This window comes from Sinocyclocheilus grahami, unplaced genomic scaffold (genome assembly GCF_001515645.1).
Source record: "Sinocyclocheilus grahami isolate Dianchi unplaced genomic scaffold, SAMN03320097.WGS_v1.1 scaffold572.1, whole genome shotgun sequence".
Lineage (NCBI taxonomy): Eukaryota > Metazoa > Chordata > Actinopteri > Cypriniformes > Cyprinidae > Sinocyclocheilus > Sinocyclocheilus grahami.
Genome location: NW_015505751.1, coordinates 629,508 through 649,058, shown reverse-complemented (window position 1 = coordinate 649,058; position 19,551 = coordinate 629,508). Strand labels below are relative to the sequence as shown.

At 35.8% G+C, this 19,551-nt stretch overlaps 1 protein-coding gene across 1 annotated transcript in view; it reads right to left on the bottom strand.

The window, feature by feature from the left end:
* Positions 1-18,833, bottom strand: part of LOC107556542 (KN motif and ankyrin repeat domain-containing protein 4-like) — a 44,917-nt gene extending 26,084 nt beyond the window's left edge. Inside the window, exon 1 of the mRNA XM_016239684.1 lies at positions 18,507-18,833. The gene's annotated coding sequence lies outside the window, so the exon portion shown is untranslated. The remainder of the gene's footprint in view (positions 1-18,506) is intronic.
* Between the last annotated feature and the right edge of the window lie 718 nt (positions 18,834-19,551).

Below are 19,551 nucleotides of genomic sequence, written 5' to 3'. Positions count from 1 at the left end.
TATAGAAAAAGATTTCTGGTCTGATTTCATCGGACTAGAATGCTTGTTCTTAATTTCCCAGTATTTATTATCATTAATAACCAGATTTTTCAGGCAGATGTTTTCAAATTACAGTGTCAATTTAGAGGTACACATTTGTTGCAGTTCAGCCATGACGGATTTTGAATATACAGAATTTTGAATTGTTTTAAAACTCTTATTAGTGGCTGAAAACATTACGAAATTAGCCTTTTTTCTTTATAACTGAACATGCAAGGGGTGGGGGATTTTCTGGCTCAGCCCCAGTTCTAAAATGTAAGATGTACTGTAAGATTGAGGGTGGGCCAGACAGTGGGTGGGGTGCCAACCTCACGATTATTTTAGCTGACAATTTCCATTTAGACTACATTTATGAGGAAATTGTAATCTACCAACGTATAGTGGATAGTGGTTTTATCAACACATAATTAAAATGGTTCAGATAAATCAAGTAACCAAAATGATTAAACTGCTCAACTTTCTGTAGAAACTGAAAAATGTGTTAACTACAGTGACAACACACTGAGCCGTGAAAGCCCTCCGCTGGCTTTAACCACAATCCTGTATCAAATTCTGCTCTCTCCTTAAAGCTTCACTGCACATTGGCATCTGTGTCATGTGGCTCTCTCAAAGCATGAGAGGAATTGATGTTAATGCTCACACAATGTGAAGTGAGCAATGTGAGCATCGTTGTAGATTAGATTACAAATTATATGGCATTACTCATCATCTGCTGTAAACCTCAAAACCCCCCTTGGGTGGAGTGAAGGTGACCAAACTCTTTAACAGATCAAATGCTTCCACATCAAAAATAGCATCAAATGTTTCTATTTACTGAGGCTCTGGAATATTGCAGGATTGGGAGTAAATACAATTACCTTTTACAAAAGAGTAGAGCTCAGATGCAAAAGCCTCTAAGTGCCGTCTGAAATTTTCATCTAAAATGAGCATTTATATCAGGCTCCTATGCTTAGGTTCAGTAATTTTATTTTAATGGCAATGTATAGGTCCTCTTTCTATGCCATTAAAGTGAAACAACTGAAAATAAATATAGGCGACTGATAAAAATGCTAATTTTAGATGAAAATTTCAGACGGCACTTAGAGGCTTTTTCATCTGAATTCAGAATTCAGTTAATGTCAACAACCAAAAAATAAAAATATGCCACAGTGTTTCAATGTTTTAAAATATTTAATATATCAAAATCATAAAGGGGACAAACTGCTTACAAGCCATTAGATTGTGGAAATGGTGGAATCTCAGCTAACAAATGTTCATATCTTTCAGTAACATTTATAGAACATTTGTTCAAAGTTATCTGCTCTTTAACTCTTTCCCTGCCAGAGTTTTTTTTTTTAAGTTGCCAGCCACTGCCAGCATTTTTCAGCATTTTCATAAAACTTTCATGGCCCCCAGAATATTTTGTTGTATGAATATCTGAACATGCAGTATGTCAAAAGAAAAACCGAGACAGCAAAAGTTTTAACAAAAAGCTGAGAAATTTTTTTTTTTTCAAAGACAATATCCAGATCAGATTCAGAATGGTGATCAAATCATAGATGGAGTAGATTGCTTCCATCAGCACCTCCAAAGCTTGCACAGTCCTATACCACTTCCTGGGTCGACAAATAATTTGGTAACAGTAAATGTTTGATGATTGCGTTATATTACATATGGATCTGCTTACATATGTGATCTCTTGTTTCTACTTCTTCACTGTGTTTTGATCCGGAAATTCAGTACTCTTTCAGAAGTTTGTAATAGCGCATCCTACCATATAACATTGAAAACACAGAAAGCCAAAAGATTCCATCAATGAAGGGGAAGCATTGTCTCATAAATGATGGAAAATGATGTCAATGGCAGGGAAAGAGGTAATAAAACTATTAAAATGTTAGCACAGAATTTCATACATAATTTACAAAAATTATTTATACATCATTTAGGAAAGTTTTTTCATTTTAGTTGGATGTCTGTCTAATGTTTTTTAAACGTTAGTACTTACTACTTGTTTCAGATGGTTCAGAGAACATTCAAAAGTGATGTTTCCATAATGTTTGCAAAATGATCAAATCAAACGTTCACACATTTTTCGCATGATAAAATGTGAAACATGATAAATGAAAACAATACTTGTTCTAAAATCAGTTCAAAATATCAAACATGTTTGATATCCTCCGATTGGATGGAATCACAGTCTGAAGCTAAAAAATTGGAGTCTGTGACCATCATACACTATGCAATTTTCAATTAAATCTGTCAACTCAAATCTGCTGACTGGCTCTGATGTTCGGCAACTAGTGTCGACTTATTCAAACTGTAAATCGAGGGAAAAGTCATTTATTGTATTTAGGCCTTAAAAAACATATTTTGCTTTGCTGGGATGCCCCTTAAATGAGAGCTATAACAATCTCAAGAGGAAAAAAGGAACTCTAGCACATGACTAACACAAAAAAAAGAAAAAAAAGGCAGAAAGATATGAACTAGAAAAACAATGAACAACTCACAAAGAGTAAGAGAGTTATTGAGAGAGGAGAGAGACAGACATTGCTTCTGGTGAAATGGATTTAGATGGAGAGAGAAAAAGCTAAAATATGTTTAATATCTCAGATGAAGAGGGGAGCAAGCAAAAAGGTAAAAGTGTGCTTGTGGGAATGGCTGGAGCTGAGGGAGGTGTGGAGGGCAGAGCGTGTGATAAAGTGAGCTTTCAACGGGTTTCCTGGGGAAGAGTGCAGTGTGAGAAAGACTGATAAGAACCTCTGTTTGTGTTCAAACTGCCATGTCTGGACCAGACCAGAATACAGACTAATGGAAACGTCTGAGAAAGAGAGAGAGACCACAACAATAAAACTTTGTGGCCCTGTTAAAAGTATCTCGCATAGATTTAGTCATAAGTAATTGGAACAGAAAAGAGGCAGGCAGTTACATAGAAATGTGGGTTGGTTACGATTTATGAAAAAATTATCCCACTGCTCTGCATGATACTTCACTAAAGGCAAAAGAAGTCAAATGAATTGTTTTACACGATACAAATACACTGACTTATACAACATGTTTGTCGATGCATTTGAGAATCGAGACAGACCACGCTGTTAAAAATATTACATTAATAAAATAATTGGTCAGCCAAACAGATAGAGCTCCCCAAATTCATGGCATTGGATAAGCCAATGTTACTGTGTTGGGCTGGTCAGGATGTTCAAAAATAGCAATGTTTTGATGGTGCCACAGACTTTACTTTTCAGAGACATCAACCTCATTAATTTTGCATGGTCTTTGAAACTCATACTAAAATGTCCATGCTTGGGAAGACAAAAGAGCTGGAAATTAGAATCCAGTCTGGGGCCACCATGGGCATAGGAGGCACATGAAGCGACGGGTATTGATTATGATGGGTAGGGGGATGTTGGAGGGGCAAGCATCTCCGACATCCCCCTACCCATCCCCATTCTTAATGCAGGTGATGCCATTCTGTAGCATATCATTTCACCATTAGTCTATACAAACAGATGAGAATACAGTAAGAATGCACTGAGGGATGAATGACTAAAAACAAACTGTGCCCACTGACAGCAGTGTTCATTTCCATGCACTGTCTGGCTTGTTTTTGCACCTGACACACTACAGGAATTATGCAAATCAAGTAACAGCAAAATCACGGCCAAAAAATTGCACTGTATGCAATTCGCATGGCACGATTCTCCAAATTTCAGTCTGCTGTCAAGCTTACTTTACACAGAAAAAAAAATCAAATATACATAACAGACCAAATATATAAACGCAGATATGAATAAACCAAACTAGGGGTTCATAAAGTTGCGTTTACTGCTGCTTGGCGAAATTTCACAGACAAAAGCCAGTCAATCAATAAGAATCTGCACAGTTGAGAGGTTCACATGAGGTTGAAAAAGTTCATTGCATAGTTTTTGCTCATGTTTAAGGCAAAATCAATTTGCAACGTTGACCAACAGAAAGTTGCTTGGTTTGAAAGTGACTTCTCTCAGAGGTCATACATGTCTTTCACGTCACTTCACATTCACAATTGTTTTGCCTAATGTTACCATATCTTAAGATGCAGGTTTTTGCACAAATGTTGTGCAATTGTTTATACAATTCACCACTGTGTTTGACTGAAGAAGAGAGAAGGCAAAAGAGAAAGATAGAAAGAAAACAGGCTCTTTTCATTGTCTCCTAAATGGACAGTCTCTGTTTTGTGTGTATAAGGCACATTCTGGAACTCTACAGATCTGCTGCTGGGGGCTGTTTGTGCTCTGCTGCTGAGGATGTGGCCAAATTGCTCCCACTATCAATAATCACGAGTTTCCCAGCCAGGGATGTGTGTGGGGCTCTCAGCACAAGGCCTCAGAATATGTTCAGTGGATTAACCCTATTTTTACTCCTTTTTTTCCGTTTCTCAATAGTTTTTTTACATATATGGTTTATTTTTCTTTTGCTGAAGATTATTATACTGTACATTTTAATTAAAACCTAAATAAAACATAGCCTGTATAATAGAAATATCAAATTCCGATTAAAATGTTTCAGGCAAAAAGCAGTAAAATTGCAGTATTTGCAGTTATTCTTGGCATAGTTTTTATTATTTATTTATTTTTTTGTGATAAATTAGTAAATGGCTTTAGTTAATAGAGACTGAGCACAAATGGGTTCCACTTTCTTTAGTGTGAATGAAATTTACATAATATAAATAGAGATATCATTTCAAATCAATATCTGCCAAATCATTCTTTTAATACCCTGGGGCAAAAACTTGTAAAAAAAACAAAACAAAAGTGTAAAGGAGTCTAGCAAAACAAAACAGATAAGGACTTATCGGTCCTTTGGGAATTTCTTTTGTTTAACCTATGCTTTTTCATTGAAAAAAGCACTGAATGAATTCATCTTGAACAGTAACAAAATATTGTGTTTAGAGCATAGCTATTTAATGGATCCCACATGGGTAAACAAAAATGTGTTTTTATTGCATTTATTTATTCAGACAAAAAAGATATACAGGCTGATGGGTTGCAGATTGCTCAGCATAAACAGAAACCATCTATAGTCCTCTAAACATGTCTTAGAAAGACAGACAAACAAATAGACAAAATGATGAGATGTCAAGAGCAATCCTGACAATGTATTCGAAAACAAATTTTAAAACATATGACCAGATAAGAGTTTCTTGTCTTCCAGAATGGATGGGCAGCAGCAGTCTATGCATAACATACTTTACATGCATGCTATGTCTGTCCTCCATTGATTTTCATTCATGTCATGAAGGTGAGAACAGGGACAATTTAAAGTATGGAAGCTTGTTTTCATTCTAAATTTATATCTCACAATTTTGTCTTTTTTTCATAATTGTCACAATTAAGTCAGAATTACGAGATTGAAACTCATAATTGTGAGACAAAAACAAAACAAAAAACTATTGCAGGACATTAACTTGCTATTCTGAGAAAAAAAGAGCTGTGAGATTTGTGACTCGCAATTAAGAAAAGTCAGAATTGTGAGGTAAATAAAGTAAGAATTGTGACATAAAAATGAGCAATTACCTTTTTTATTCCATGGTGGAGACAAAAAAATAGAATTGCGAGATGTAAACTCACAGTTCTGAGATATTTTGAAAAATGTAAAAAAAAAAAAAAAAAAACTTTCATTGTGTAGACAAAATTACACATCTCTTTCTTTCTTTCTTTCTTTCTTTCTTTCTTTCTTTCTATTCTTTAAGTAGAATACATAGAATACATGGAGCTATGCAAATATGTTAGCCAAGCAGTAATTAACTTGAATTACTGTACAGACATATATGTGTGTGTGTGTGTGTGTGTGTGTGTGTGTTGTGGCGTTTAATGAGGCTCAGAGGTCGCATGAGTGCAATTAAATTCATGTTGAGGTTAATGTTTTAAATATAACATTTTGAATATAGAAATGATTTAAATAACAGAAAAGATGCTTTAAAAATTTAACTAAAACTGCCAGCAGGTGGCGTCAAGTCACTGATTTTATCACTGAATCATTCATTCAATTGATTCGTTCGAACTGCTGAATCATTCAGGAACGAAGTACGTGACTATCTTTATGAATGGGTAATTGAATGATTGACTCACTAGATTCGTTTAAAAACGCAGTTCATTCATAAACGAATCACCGCTGTGTTTGAATGGAGATGTGCATCGGCTCAGCTGTTACTTTATAAAAAAAAAAAAAAAAAAACTTTCATTGTGTAGACAAAATTACACATCTCTTTCTTTCTTTCTTTCTTTCTTTCTTTCTTTCTTTCTTTCTTTCTATTCTTTAAGTAGAATACATAGAATACATGGAGCTATGCAAATATGTTAGCCAAGCAGTAATTAACTTGAATTACTGTACAGACATATATGTGTGTGTGTGTGTGTGTGTGTGTGTGTGTGTGTGTGTGTATATATATATATATATATAAAATAACATAATAATTCTTCATGTTCATGTATTTATCGGCATAAACAAGCTGGATAATGAAGAGTCAGTGGTCATTATTGTAAAGTAAACATCATAATGCAATACTGACTGTCTGACTGCAGTGTTATCCCTCATACCAAAATATGGCAGGCAGATTTGTATTAGTCTACGAGTCACCATGGAGAGATGCTTTGGGCCGCACACACAGGAGTGAGGGTGGGATAATGAACGTGTGTGAGAAATGGGACTGTCACTCTGCTGAGATAAAGATGCTCTCAGGAATTGCGACCTGATGTCAACAGATGAAGAGAGGTGTATGTGTGTGAGGGCAAACTCATATGTTGTTTGGCCCATTTTTTCATCCCTCCTGCTTGATTTACTTCTTGACAGGGTACTGCTGTTTTCCAGCCCATTCCACAATAACTTACTGTCACTCTTTCCCTCATTCCCAAGATATGTTTCCCTGTGCTCTTTCAGCTCCTCTCAAACCCTTACAGTCTGTCCATTACATTCACAATGGGAATACAAACTGAAATAACATAGTTAAAGGGACAATTCACTGAAGAATGAAAATTCTGCCATCTTTTACTCACATGCATAGTTAAAGGGATAGTTCACCCCAAAAAAGTATATTATGAGAAATGCCTGATTTTGTTTTATTTATTTAGTTAGTTAGTTTTTGCTCATACAATGGCAGTCAGCAGGCTCCAATGTAGTTTGGTTCATAACATTCTTCAAAATATTTGCACATAAGAAATTCTTACAGGTTTGGAACAAAATGAGGGTTTGTACATTTTGACAGTATTTAGCCCAAACAAATGGTGTTTGCCGTTAATTATAATTTCAAGTAAATTGGCTGTATGAATCCCAAACCTTGGAATATGGCATATTTACATACATAAATCAAAAGCTTAGGGTCGGTAAGATTTTTTAAATACTTTTTATTCAGCAAGGGTGTATTAAATTCATTGAATTTATCTATTTCAAATAAATGCTGTTCTTTTGAACCTTGTATTCATCAAAGAATCCTGAAGAAAAGTATCCTTGTTTTCATGAAAATATTAAGCATAATAATAAGAATTGTTTCTTGAGCACCAGATCAGCATAGAATGATTTCTAAAGGATCACATGACAATGAAGACTGCAGTAATGGCTGCTGACAATTCAGCTCTGCTATGAGAGAAATACATTTCATTTTAATAATATTAAAAAAAGAAAGCCGTTATTTTACATTGTAATAATATTTCATAATATAATTGCTTTTACTGTATTTTTGATCAAATAAATGCAGGCTGGAGAAAAAGAAGAGATATTTTCAAAATCTTACCAACCCTAAAATGAAACAGTAATATGTATACACTATTTTTTTTAATCAATGGCTAAATACTAGTAACAACATGCACATTCTTTTAAACACTGATAGCTAGAGACAGTCTGCTGCTCATGTGATGTGGTGAAAGAAATGTGGGTAGAGAATGGCCCCTGAACTGCTGTCATTGCATCAGCCTACCTTTCACCAATAGAAACATGAACTTATACATACACACTCACAGGGAAAGAGAGAGAGAGAGAGAGAGAGAGAGAGAGAGACAAACAAGAAGCTGCAAACAAGCAAGAATGCTCATATAGAAATGCGATGACAGACAAGTGAAGCTCAGGTCCGCTAGTTCTCATAAGCTGTACCAACATGTATCTCTAAGCCCTGGGCACTAAGAAAAAGGCCATAAGAAGTACAACACAAATATACACACATACAGACTTTTGCAAAAATACTGACAGATAGGGTTGCACACACTCATAAAAAAATACATATTTATGACAGAAATGTCATATTGTATTTTTTTAAATGCTTCATTCAGCACTTTGATGGCAGTTTTGAAAAATACAGCAGTCCAAAAATATGCCTACAGGAGGCAAAACAATGATTCGGTTAAAAGCCCATATATGCTCTGCTCTGTATGCTGTTTCATCGATTGAGAACTTTTTATATGACTAACTACTTGCAACTTTTCAGACTTGCAAATTTACTGTCAACAGAATCAATCTCAAAACGCTGCATGCTCTCTTGTGAGCTTTTCGCAGTTATGAGAGAGAAAGAGTAAAAGAGAAAGTGAATTGATTTTCCACTTCCAGCATCTCGTTTTGGTAGCTCTTGGTTGTCAGTGGACATTTGCACTGCTAGTGGCGCAGTACATAAAGGATTGAAGTGTCTGATAAAAGCTTACACATGAATTCTACCAATAGCTATTAAAACTACAGTATGTACCAGATATAGTCTACAGGGTGTTATAACACAACTAATTAAATTCCTAACAAAACATGTATTAGATGTGAATCTTTTAATGCTTAAAATGGAAGATCGTGTCGCTCAGATTAGATACAGTAGTGGGGGTGGTTATAAAGCAAACACAGCTTTTTGCCTTCTAGCATTGTGGGAAATAAGAACCTGGTTACATTTCAGTGGGCAGTACACAAGACCTCTCGGGGGACCTAAAATGGTTTAATGGCAAGAGCTCCAGCCTGATGTTTTCTTCTTTTGCAGAGAGATTTTTCTAATAAACCAAAAAGGTTTTTCTTGCCTACAGAGGTTGGTTAAAGTTTTCAAGTTAATTAACGCATATAGCGCCTCCAACACTTTTCAGACACAAATTGCTCACAAGTTCTTTGGAAAGTGTACATGGCTATTTATATATTAATATGCTTCTAGACACATTTTAATGTTACTTCTTGAAAAATGAGGTTTGGAATTTCTACACATTTCTACAAAGCTGGAACCGTAACTTTCCCTCTTTGACCCACAGCTCACAGGCTTTGGCTTCCTCCTCTTCCAGCAGACAAGCAGCATTGTGTTGTTCTTTGATCTGCCTACTTCATCTCTTTAATTTTTTCTTTCCCTCTTTTTTCCCCCTCTCTTGGCTATCCTCATTTTTCCAAAGGCTGGAAGCTTCCAGAAGTGAATCTCTCAGATCAGAGGCATGAGAATGTTTAAGAAGTAACAGCTTAGAAAAACAGATCAAGTTTTTAAAGGAATCTTCTCCCACACCTGGCACCATTTCACTTACAACTTGAACTTGAAGTGCTCTCTGTTATCAGTAAATGGCATGTGCGGTATATCTGGAAATGTGATAACATACTTGCTGGAAAAGAGTCTGGATAATTCCCTCATTGGACATGTCTGAGGAAAATACTTGATATCTTAACAGTTGACATGGAAGGGATCTTGAATTAACTATCTCTTGCTTCAATAAATCACATATCGCTACTGATTCTGCTTATGGATCAGTCGGCTATCTGTCTTTTGGTGTAACATATACCAGATATTATGGTATCTAAAGACGCCGTTTTGAAAGCAATCGCTACAGTTTCCCAGATTAGCATTTAAAGGAAAACACTGTCCGTCCTCTCATAACTCCTGAGGATAGATAAAAAAGAAAGCAGGAGGAAGAAGGAAAAAAAAGAAAGAAAAGGCCATATGAAATGCAAAACTTCTCCAGCTTAAGAGGAAATAACACAGTACAGAGTTTCAAGGTCATATTCGTGTAGTGCAGCCCATCTCTAAGGAACTGTGGGCAAGGTTCCTATTCCATTTCCGCTGATGGTGAAACATCTGATCATTACGTCTCTGAAGGACAAAATAAGAACCACTAAAGACAATCTAAGCTAACACTGAACTGTGTTTTATAAGACTATAAGGCTACAGAAGAAACAGCAGATTTATGTAAAAATGCATATGCAATGAACATGCAAGCACTCTGAGAAATCTAAAAGGAATAAAATAATTTCCAAATGTCTCAGCCACAGAGGAAATCCTAGATGTTCACATGCTATGAACTATAAATTCTTCATGTACTGGCATTGTCAGCAATTTTCTAGTTGACACTGTTTTAGCCAGCAAGTTCTAGCCATGTGAAGCTGCTTGTTTCTAATTTCACAATTACACCGTGCTTAAAACTATCATCATATTCCTAAACTGCATAGGCGTAACACTGCCCTTTTTCTGAACTTAAGAGTCATAAGGAGGTCAGAGGTCTGAAGTGTATATATTTTATGTTAGGCCTACTGAATTTACCTTAGCTTGTGGAGAGTGAATGATCAGAACATTCTAAAACATCTAAACATTAATAAATTAACAAGATGGCTTATTGAATCAGCAATAATATTTAATAATGATTGATCAGTTTTTCCTCTTTTAGTACACTAGTCCGGCTAATGCACAAACAAAGAGGAGATGGGATCTTTTTTTCAATGAATGGCTGCTATTTTATTATTTACAATTTCTTATTCTCATTCTCTCTTGTATAAACATAACTATCAACAAATGAATTCTATAATTAGCATAGAACACAAAAGTGGTTGGGAAATTATTCTGTATATTTGTTCTCACACACAGGCATAAATGAAACTGCTATTTGTGGACTGGGGTTCAGTTAGCGGTCATCTGCAACAGGAAGCATCTGGCACACTGAGAATCTTCCATATTGAAAAGTCTGATACCTTTTCAAAAGGCCAAAGCAGAGCTAGAGGCAATGCAGCACATTGCATCTATATCTTTTCTTCATCACTCTGTCTTTCACTCGCTCTCTAATCCAGTGATGCCATCTTATTCTTATCAGAGCTGCTTTCTGAAGCAATTTCAGTTCCCCACTTGTGTCGCTATCTGTTTTCTTATTATTCTTTCCTTCTGTGTCAAATCCATTCTGAATCTCAAACCATCTCAATCTGCTATTCTAGATAGCACAGGTTGGATGAAGGCTTTATTTCAGACAGGAAAGATTTGTTATCTAAATAACACAAACGGATGGTTGGAACAGCAAGAGAAAAGCAGTCAAAAGCAGGTGGCCACATACTTTCTTTGTGGTAGTTACCAAAGCTGTGAATGAAAAACAGATTTGTTGTCCTAAATTATAGCTTGAATTCCTTTTCAGGTTTTTCTGTTAGATCTTGAGAAGGGGCACGTATTGTATTTAGGATGTGGCTGAATTAATAAGAAGCATAAAAACATCTTCTTCCTTTAGGACCAAAAGTATTTTGCAATGTAGACTTCCCTACTTTCTTTCTAGAGTTCTGACCAGAAATAACAAGAAAAAAATGTGGTGCTCTTCCGGCTGGATTTCAGAGGATACTGGACGCTTGTTATTACTTCAACTAATGGCAATTGGAAACATTTATCATGGTTAAAACCTAAATTTTAGACTCAATATGGCCAGTTATTTTGTATATAATTTTGCTCTACTGACAAAAAGTGATCCAAAAAAAGCCATCTGTTGCACGTTGTTAATCACCACACAGACAGACAGCGCTATTGTATTGTTAAATTAAAATTGAAAACATAAAACTGTTCCTTATAACCCAAATATAAAACACAAAAGCACAGTATTCTAAATAAAATAAGCAAAGAATCTTATAGAGGAATTTTCAAATCCAGAATGGATTTTTGAACAACATTCATGCCGTTTTAGATAGCAAAATCAAGCTGGAAATGAAACAATGCATTTGGAAGATAATGATTAAAGAGACAGTTCACCCAAAAATGAAAATTCTGTCATTAATTACTCATTAATTTGTGTTCCGAATATGAACGAAGGTCTTACGGGTTTGGAATGACATGAGGGTGAGTAATATTTTTCATTTTTTGGGTGAACTATCCCTTTAATAGATGTGAGAACAATAACATGATCAGCGGTGGAAGTGTTGGTTGCATCTGCACAGCTGTAAATGTGTATGACCGTCCCTTAGGATTAGTGTCTAATCAGTTTCAGTGCAGCTTTCCTCTGCATTAATCTAGCAGGATGAGACCACTCTCAGTCAAGCTTTCTGCTTTGCAGAGCAATTAACGTCTCTTCATCAAAGCACTATCGATGCTAAATATCAAGAAACACTAAGTAAGTACTGCTCAGTGAGTGATGCCACTCATTAAACAGCTATAGTGACATGAGGTACTGTATATAATGTTATCAGAAATATAGAAAGGCCAATGCTACACAGTAAGATGGAAAAAAAAGGCTGGTATAGAAAAATAAAATGGCTCTTATTTTGTCTCCTCCACTGCACATCTGTCGCCCAGCAAAAATCTTGTTTCTGCTTTCGGTGCAGGGTATTATACAAAAAAAGACCACTAGAACAGCCACCATGGTCTTTGAGTCATAGAGAAGGTTTTCTCAAATTAAAATAAAAGCTTTTGCAGCCTTTGATTGCTTTTGCATGGAATATATACTTCAGGTATGAAATATTTCAAGCCAGCTTTGGAAGTTACCCAAGGGTGCAATAGTAATTAAAAATGGGGGGGAAAGGCTGTCTGCTATGGTAAATTAGAGAGAATGAGAACAGGATATGGAGGGCAAGCTTTAAATTTTTTTTTACCAACTTCAAAGATGATCATACCAAGTTTTCTCAACAATATTTAAATCTTGCCAATAGCCTATTTGTTATGAATCAGATATCATCAAACAAGCTTTTAGTTTTATACCATGGATTATACAATGCATGTTAAAGGCAGATAAATTGATTTTATGGTTACTAAGCCTCAGATTACATTTCAGTGCAGCCAGGAGCAAACTCTAATTATGTTAAATAGTAAATTCATCTAGTTTTCAAATAATCATTCTAATTATTAAATGTTTTATTGATATTTCACATTAACATTTTAGGGCTTATCTGACTTAATTGTAACACAACTAAATCACTGTAAAATAAATAAATAAAATATCCAATTAAATAATAATAATAAAAAAAACATTTAAAAAAATACTGTGACAATGTTTCTGGTATTACGACATGGCATATTGGTGCATGCTTATTTATAACCACATATATTTTTATATGAAAGCATATAATGTAATAAAATCTATTTGAACCAAAATGTGTCACACAGAGAATTCTGAGAATGTCTTTTTTTTCATGGTAAATTGTCTCGTTATTATATGGTTTTTACTTCCAAAAAACATCAATTTAACAGTATCTTGCAGTAAAATTGCATATAATGCAATGCTAAAACATTTACTGTTTTTACAGTATATGGTAAGGTGACTTACAGTGTTAATTAACAGGTTTGTACTATAAGATTTTTACAGACTTTTTCTGTAAATATTACAAACATTTCTTACAGTGTAAATCTAGACCAAAAATGGTGTAATTGTTTTCATGAACAGTCTGAAAAACTACTGAAAAAGTAAACTACTCTGCGCATCCAACGAATAAAACGTTCAATATCTTGTAAATATTTGACGAAAAGCCAGAAACGTAACAGATTTTTGTTCTTTAAGATTTAAATACTGAATTGTGAATATTATATGAAAAGTCTAAGCTGTCAACAGCAATTTTTTCGTGCCAATAACCCATTCCACTATCATAAATTCAAGCATCAGGTGTAGACATCAAAGACAAACTAAATAAGAAACAGCTGTAAGACACAACATAGCAACACAGCAACAGATGCTCATCGTTCATATTAATGTTCAACACCTCATGACTGACAAATCTACTATGTTGGCAAGTGGCAAATCGTCTGACAAGAAGCTTTAAACATCTGACAAAACGAAAGCTTATAACATCAGTAACAAAGCTTTAATTTTGTAGCCAGCATACCAGCATTTTACCAGGTTACACTATATATTCTCATAACAAAGACATATACAGAGAAGCTTGATGCCAGACAGGGCATTAATAAAAAAGGATTACTTAAAAACATATTTACATATGACCTACATCTCTGACACTACTACACCCCCAACTGTCTGGATACATTATTGGAGTCCACAGAGAAATAGTACAGGGCTGTTTCGACACACAACATCAGAATGTGCATACTAAAATCTCAGCGTTTGTAACAAGGTTCTTCAATGTATTCTTTCTCTGTTTCTCTGCACTTCTGCTGACTGCTGCATCAGCTCTCTCCTGGAGACTGCTGATGTCACTGCGTATCTAAGAGTGCAAGAAAGGCAATAGACAAACCCCCATCCTCTGAAGATTTCACAGTACGTGACAGATCATATCTATAAAGACCTCTATATCCAGCACAAGCTGTGCAGAGGTGAACGTGAATGAAGGTGAGTGTAAAAAAAAAAAAGATGATTTGATTTCTCAACTCATGCAGCACTAATTGCATCTTTCTAGTCCAGAATGTAAATCTTTATGACTACCTACATAAATGTCACTGTTGTCATGGAATAATAATGAAATATGTAGGAAGACTATGTTTTGAAGGTTGCGCAAGTGTCTTTTTATGACTTAAAACAGGAAAGAATTCAGGCAGAAGCAGACACAAACAGAAATAATTGCCTGAAGAGGTCAGACGATTTTAACTCCTCCATTCAGCATTTCTTTTCCAAGCTTCTCTAAGTCCGAAATCTACAGCATATCTAAAGAAAAAAGCTGAAATAAAATAAAATATAAATATTAGATAAAAAAACAGAAAGCTGCGTAGACCTCTTTTCCAAGCTTTTCTATGGATGAAATACATCTGCAGCTTCTCTAAGCCTGAAGAAAAGAGGATTGGGGGAAAATACAACATGCATTTGCTTTTCTGTGACTTAGTATGGGAAAAAGATGAGTAGGATGTCTAAATATTCTGTATTCATTATCAGTATTTATCATACAGAAGGAAAACAATACCCAGATGACACAATGCATCTGCTGAGATTCTGTGCAACCAGCAGGCAATCTGCTATCCCATGAGGCAACAGAAGCTGCAGTGCTGTCAGATTTGAAAAACTGAAATAAAAAAATGGTGGTATGGGAATTTGGATGAAACTTGAATACCCATGTGGCTTTCACTTGTCCAGGAGACAATGTGAAGACATTATGTGCCTGGATGGATCCCATCAAATTGAACTGAACATTTGTTCAAAAGATCAACCACAAGAACACACTTAAACACCAGCATTTGTCTTTGAACATTTGCAAGCACATACACAAGCCAGCACACAAACGCAGTGGAACTGATTTGCTGATACTACGCTGATATAGAGCAAACTTATTTACATTCCTAACTCACTATGCTGCTTTCACTGATAAACGGTTGGGAAAAAAAGAACGAGATCCATGAAAAGCCAATATACAACTACTTTTGTCAGATGATTTTCCTTTGAGTAGCTCTAAAAGATATCCTTCTGTGTCTGCTTGATCGCATACTACGTTTTTTCTTTGACACACATATGAGGAATACATCTGAAGGGCAGGAGCAGCTTGCAAATTATATCAGCCATTGTTTCCATCTCCGTTCTGTGAGAAATGTCCTTCAGCAGAAAACAATGGACATGGAATCGCCCCCACAGAGCCTCACATGTGAACTCCCAAGAGACCACGCTATGCCAAATTCCATAACCTCCACAACGAGCTCTCTCATGCCCACCACTTCAGACATCCAAAAACCTAAGAAACATACAATACAACCATTTTAGTCTAACAGCAATAGTCAAGAGACTTAAAACTTATCTGGTAGATTTAAAGTACATCTCTCTAGGCATTGTTTCCACTAAGGGCCTGTTTCAGAGCTCTACCAGGTCATGGAATTACAGTCACTGGTGCAAGAAGCCCACATGACTGATCACAAGAGCAAAAACATGACCATTTATTTCTGTAGTAAATGTCTCCTGGGTTTACTAGATGTTACTTTAACGGTCCAAGGATGAACATAATCAAATAAATAAATAAACATATACAATATATAAATAATATAAAAATCTATAACTAAATGCAACCAATGAATAAATAAGCTGGCCTTCATCACAATAAATGACATGTAGTGGCATCTGGCAAGTTGTATTTGGAATGGAAAGTTATGACAAAAACCTGTCAAAAAAAAAACACACACACACACACACACACAGGGCCTGCAAAATCACATAGTAAGACTCACCAGAGTGATGGTAAACTTGCACACTCTTTAGAGAGTCAGAGCTCCTGGGTGGCCCTAAGGTCACATGTTTAATGTACCTCTGCATTCCTGACAACATCAAACAGCCTGTAGACTCCTAGGGAGGCATTACATGTGCAAAGGCAGTGAGCCAATTATACAAAGACTTGCAAGGGGGTTGATAATTTCATCTAGAGGAATTTTTAGGTCAGGTCAACTATGAAAATGTAAAGGCAATTTTGTAAAGGCAGCATGCAATTGGTAGAGGTTCCCGTTGCGCAACAAAAATTAGGCTCCACAGCTAAATAAATATTTTTTAAATTAAAACAAGTTTTTTGTGTGTGTGTGTGACATGCACTGGTAATATAGTTGTATATATTAATTTACAAATAGCATATTAGTTTACCAACTCTGTGAAATGCTTATAGAACTTATTTTATCTTTACATTTGCCAATAATATTGAAAATATATTAAACATATTGCTTTTATTTATTTACATTTTATTTTTATTTTAAATTATTTTATTTTAATTTTTAAATATTATTGTTCAATTGTATTTGTCTCTTTTAAGATAATTTTGTCTCTTTTAGGATAATATTTCTATAAATACATTTATTTAATGTTGTTGCATGAATAATAACAAACAAACACTTTGTTAAAGCATACAAGTAATCAGACAGCTCGTTCTCATATACATGACACCAGCTCAGAAGCACTGCAGGTCCTTGAATTGTTTGATTTACTTACTTTTTCTAATATAAAATAAATATAACAATTTGTTCTATGTAGTATTTCTGCATTGCAGTATCTTTTTTTCCCCAATATTATAATATATTCTTGGTTTATTATATTCTTTGGTTCTGCAAAACACTGCACATTCGAGTTTAAGCGAAACAGTTCACACAAAAAATGGATACAATTAAAAAGAACTTTAAGATCAATAAAGTTGAGCGGCAATTGATATCTTCATATTCATTTGAAACTGTCCTAGGACATGAAATTCATAATTTATTTTTAAATCTAACATTAAAAGAGAGTGATTTCCTTTACAAGCCGGTCCCCCCTTTTGACACGTGTGTTTCATTAAACCATAATTATTAGTAAAGATTCAAGATGGACTTTACTATAGAAACCACATCATAACAAAACATTTAATTGAAATCACTAATCATCCACATGGGCCATTGGTCTTATCTGAACTCTTATCTTTATTTAAACATTTGAAAACCGTGTTGAAACTTGCATGCTTGTTTTAATGAAGAGATTCATTAAAACAATAATGAATCTCTCTCCCCCCCCAATATGCTCTATAATCTGCACACTGTGAGAAGGAATTGACTGTCTGTAAGGAGATCATATTTTTTGTCAGGTGAATATAATAATATTTGGACTCTCCAATGCATATCTGTTTTGTTTAGAAAATGCATTGCTTAATAAAGCAGCCTAACCTTGTTATGTCCAAATATATGCACAGTGACCAACCCATAGCATCTGCATCCAAAACCTTCTATCCTCTGTAGCGCTTGAAACTAGCAAGAAAGCACGCTCTGCACGCAAATCAAACCGGAACCTTTCTACATGGCAGCTAGGATCTCGCCTCGGGCATCGCGCATATCAGAGAGATCTTGACCAGCTGAGCTCTCCGTCTCTGGGTCGCTGCAAATGAGCCAGTCACCATCGCGAAATAACCGAGCCTGAGCTATCGAGCAGCACTGCAGACGAGTGCTGCACTACGGCACGGTTAGACGCATCGCTCCCTGCTCGCGTGTCTCGCATCTCTGCCAGATTGACACGCTGCTCGGCATAACGACAACCCAGCGGGGTGGTAAACTGAAACAGCACTGCCAAGCGCAAGATGGGATGATTTGTGCTACGAGATACGGGCTGCCCACCTTAACAACATTTAGGGGTCTATTATGGCCAGAAATGCTGTCAAGGTGGCAAGCGTAGCTATTATAAAAACAACCAAGGTCTGCAATGAAGGATGTAGTACAATCTAGAACACTGAATTATTACTAGAAGAACAGCACATAATAAGAAGAACTGCCTCAAATGCTCAACAAGAAATCAAAAGGGTAGTTTTACGGGATGGTGGGTGGGATCTATAAAGGTGTGCTGCATTTTCCAAAGGTAAACAAGAGAAAAGTTGAATAATGGAGCTGACAGATATGGAATGTATTATCTCACATCACTTACCTCAGTCTCTGGGGGGGCCCTATTTTTTCCTAGGCAATGCAGAGGTGATGAGGCCTTCAAGGAAATCCAGCACAGGGAGGAAGCCGCAACCAGCTGCAACGGCGGTAGAGGCACTCCTCACTCCCCTACACACACACACTCAGCCTCGGAGGCTGAGATACTGTTGTTATTGAGGTTTGTGGAAGGGGATGGCAGAAGGCTCTCATAACAAGCTATACTGTGAGCCTGAACACACCCCCTCCCACAGAGCTCATCCAATGGCAGTCAGAGGGTCACACACACACACACACACAGCCTTATCAGCCAACACCCCCCATCCAGCTTCCCCATCACATTCAAATGCTTTAGGATTAAAGTACAGCTGACTGATAAAATATTAAACTATTGTTTAACCACTTTGCCTATGCTGCTTGAGCTCTGCCCCAAGAGCTGACATCATCTGTGTGTGTGTGATCCAGCTGGTGTGTATTGTGTCACTGACACTGAGGTAGGTTTAGTATGGTAAAGTGATTTAAAAAACAGCACACAGCTCAGCTGAGGCTGAAAAGAGTGCAGGACATGCCTCTCATTCTTTGAGCGCACTGGTCTATTTCTCCGCATTTCCAGACTCAAAAGCTTCTTCCCAGGGCTGTTTTTCCTCCGACAGTGACTGCGTTCTTGAAAAATTCATGGTTAACACTGTAGGGGAATAAAAAAGAGATGCATTTCCTCGGGTTTCTACCTACATTCCGATATAAGTATAGTAATACAAGAGTTGATATTTGGCTTATGGGGGAGACCAGGCTTGTCCAATCTAGTGAATATTTATTGCATGATGCATACATGTTTTGAGGTGGTTTCTGTTTGTAAATTGAAATGGATTAAACACAAATGAATACAGTAAAGACATAAAAGGTAACATACAAAAAAAATCAAACCATTGTTTTGAGCAAACATAATATAAATACTATAATGTATTATTTTATTAAAATAATATTATATAGCATTATAATAATTATAGTCATAATTTTAAATGAATTCATGCCATTTAATTGTTTGCACATAA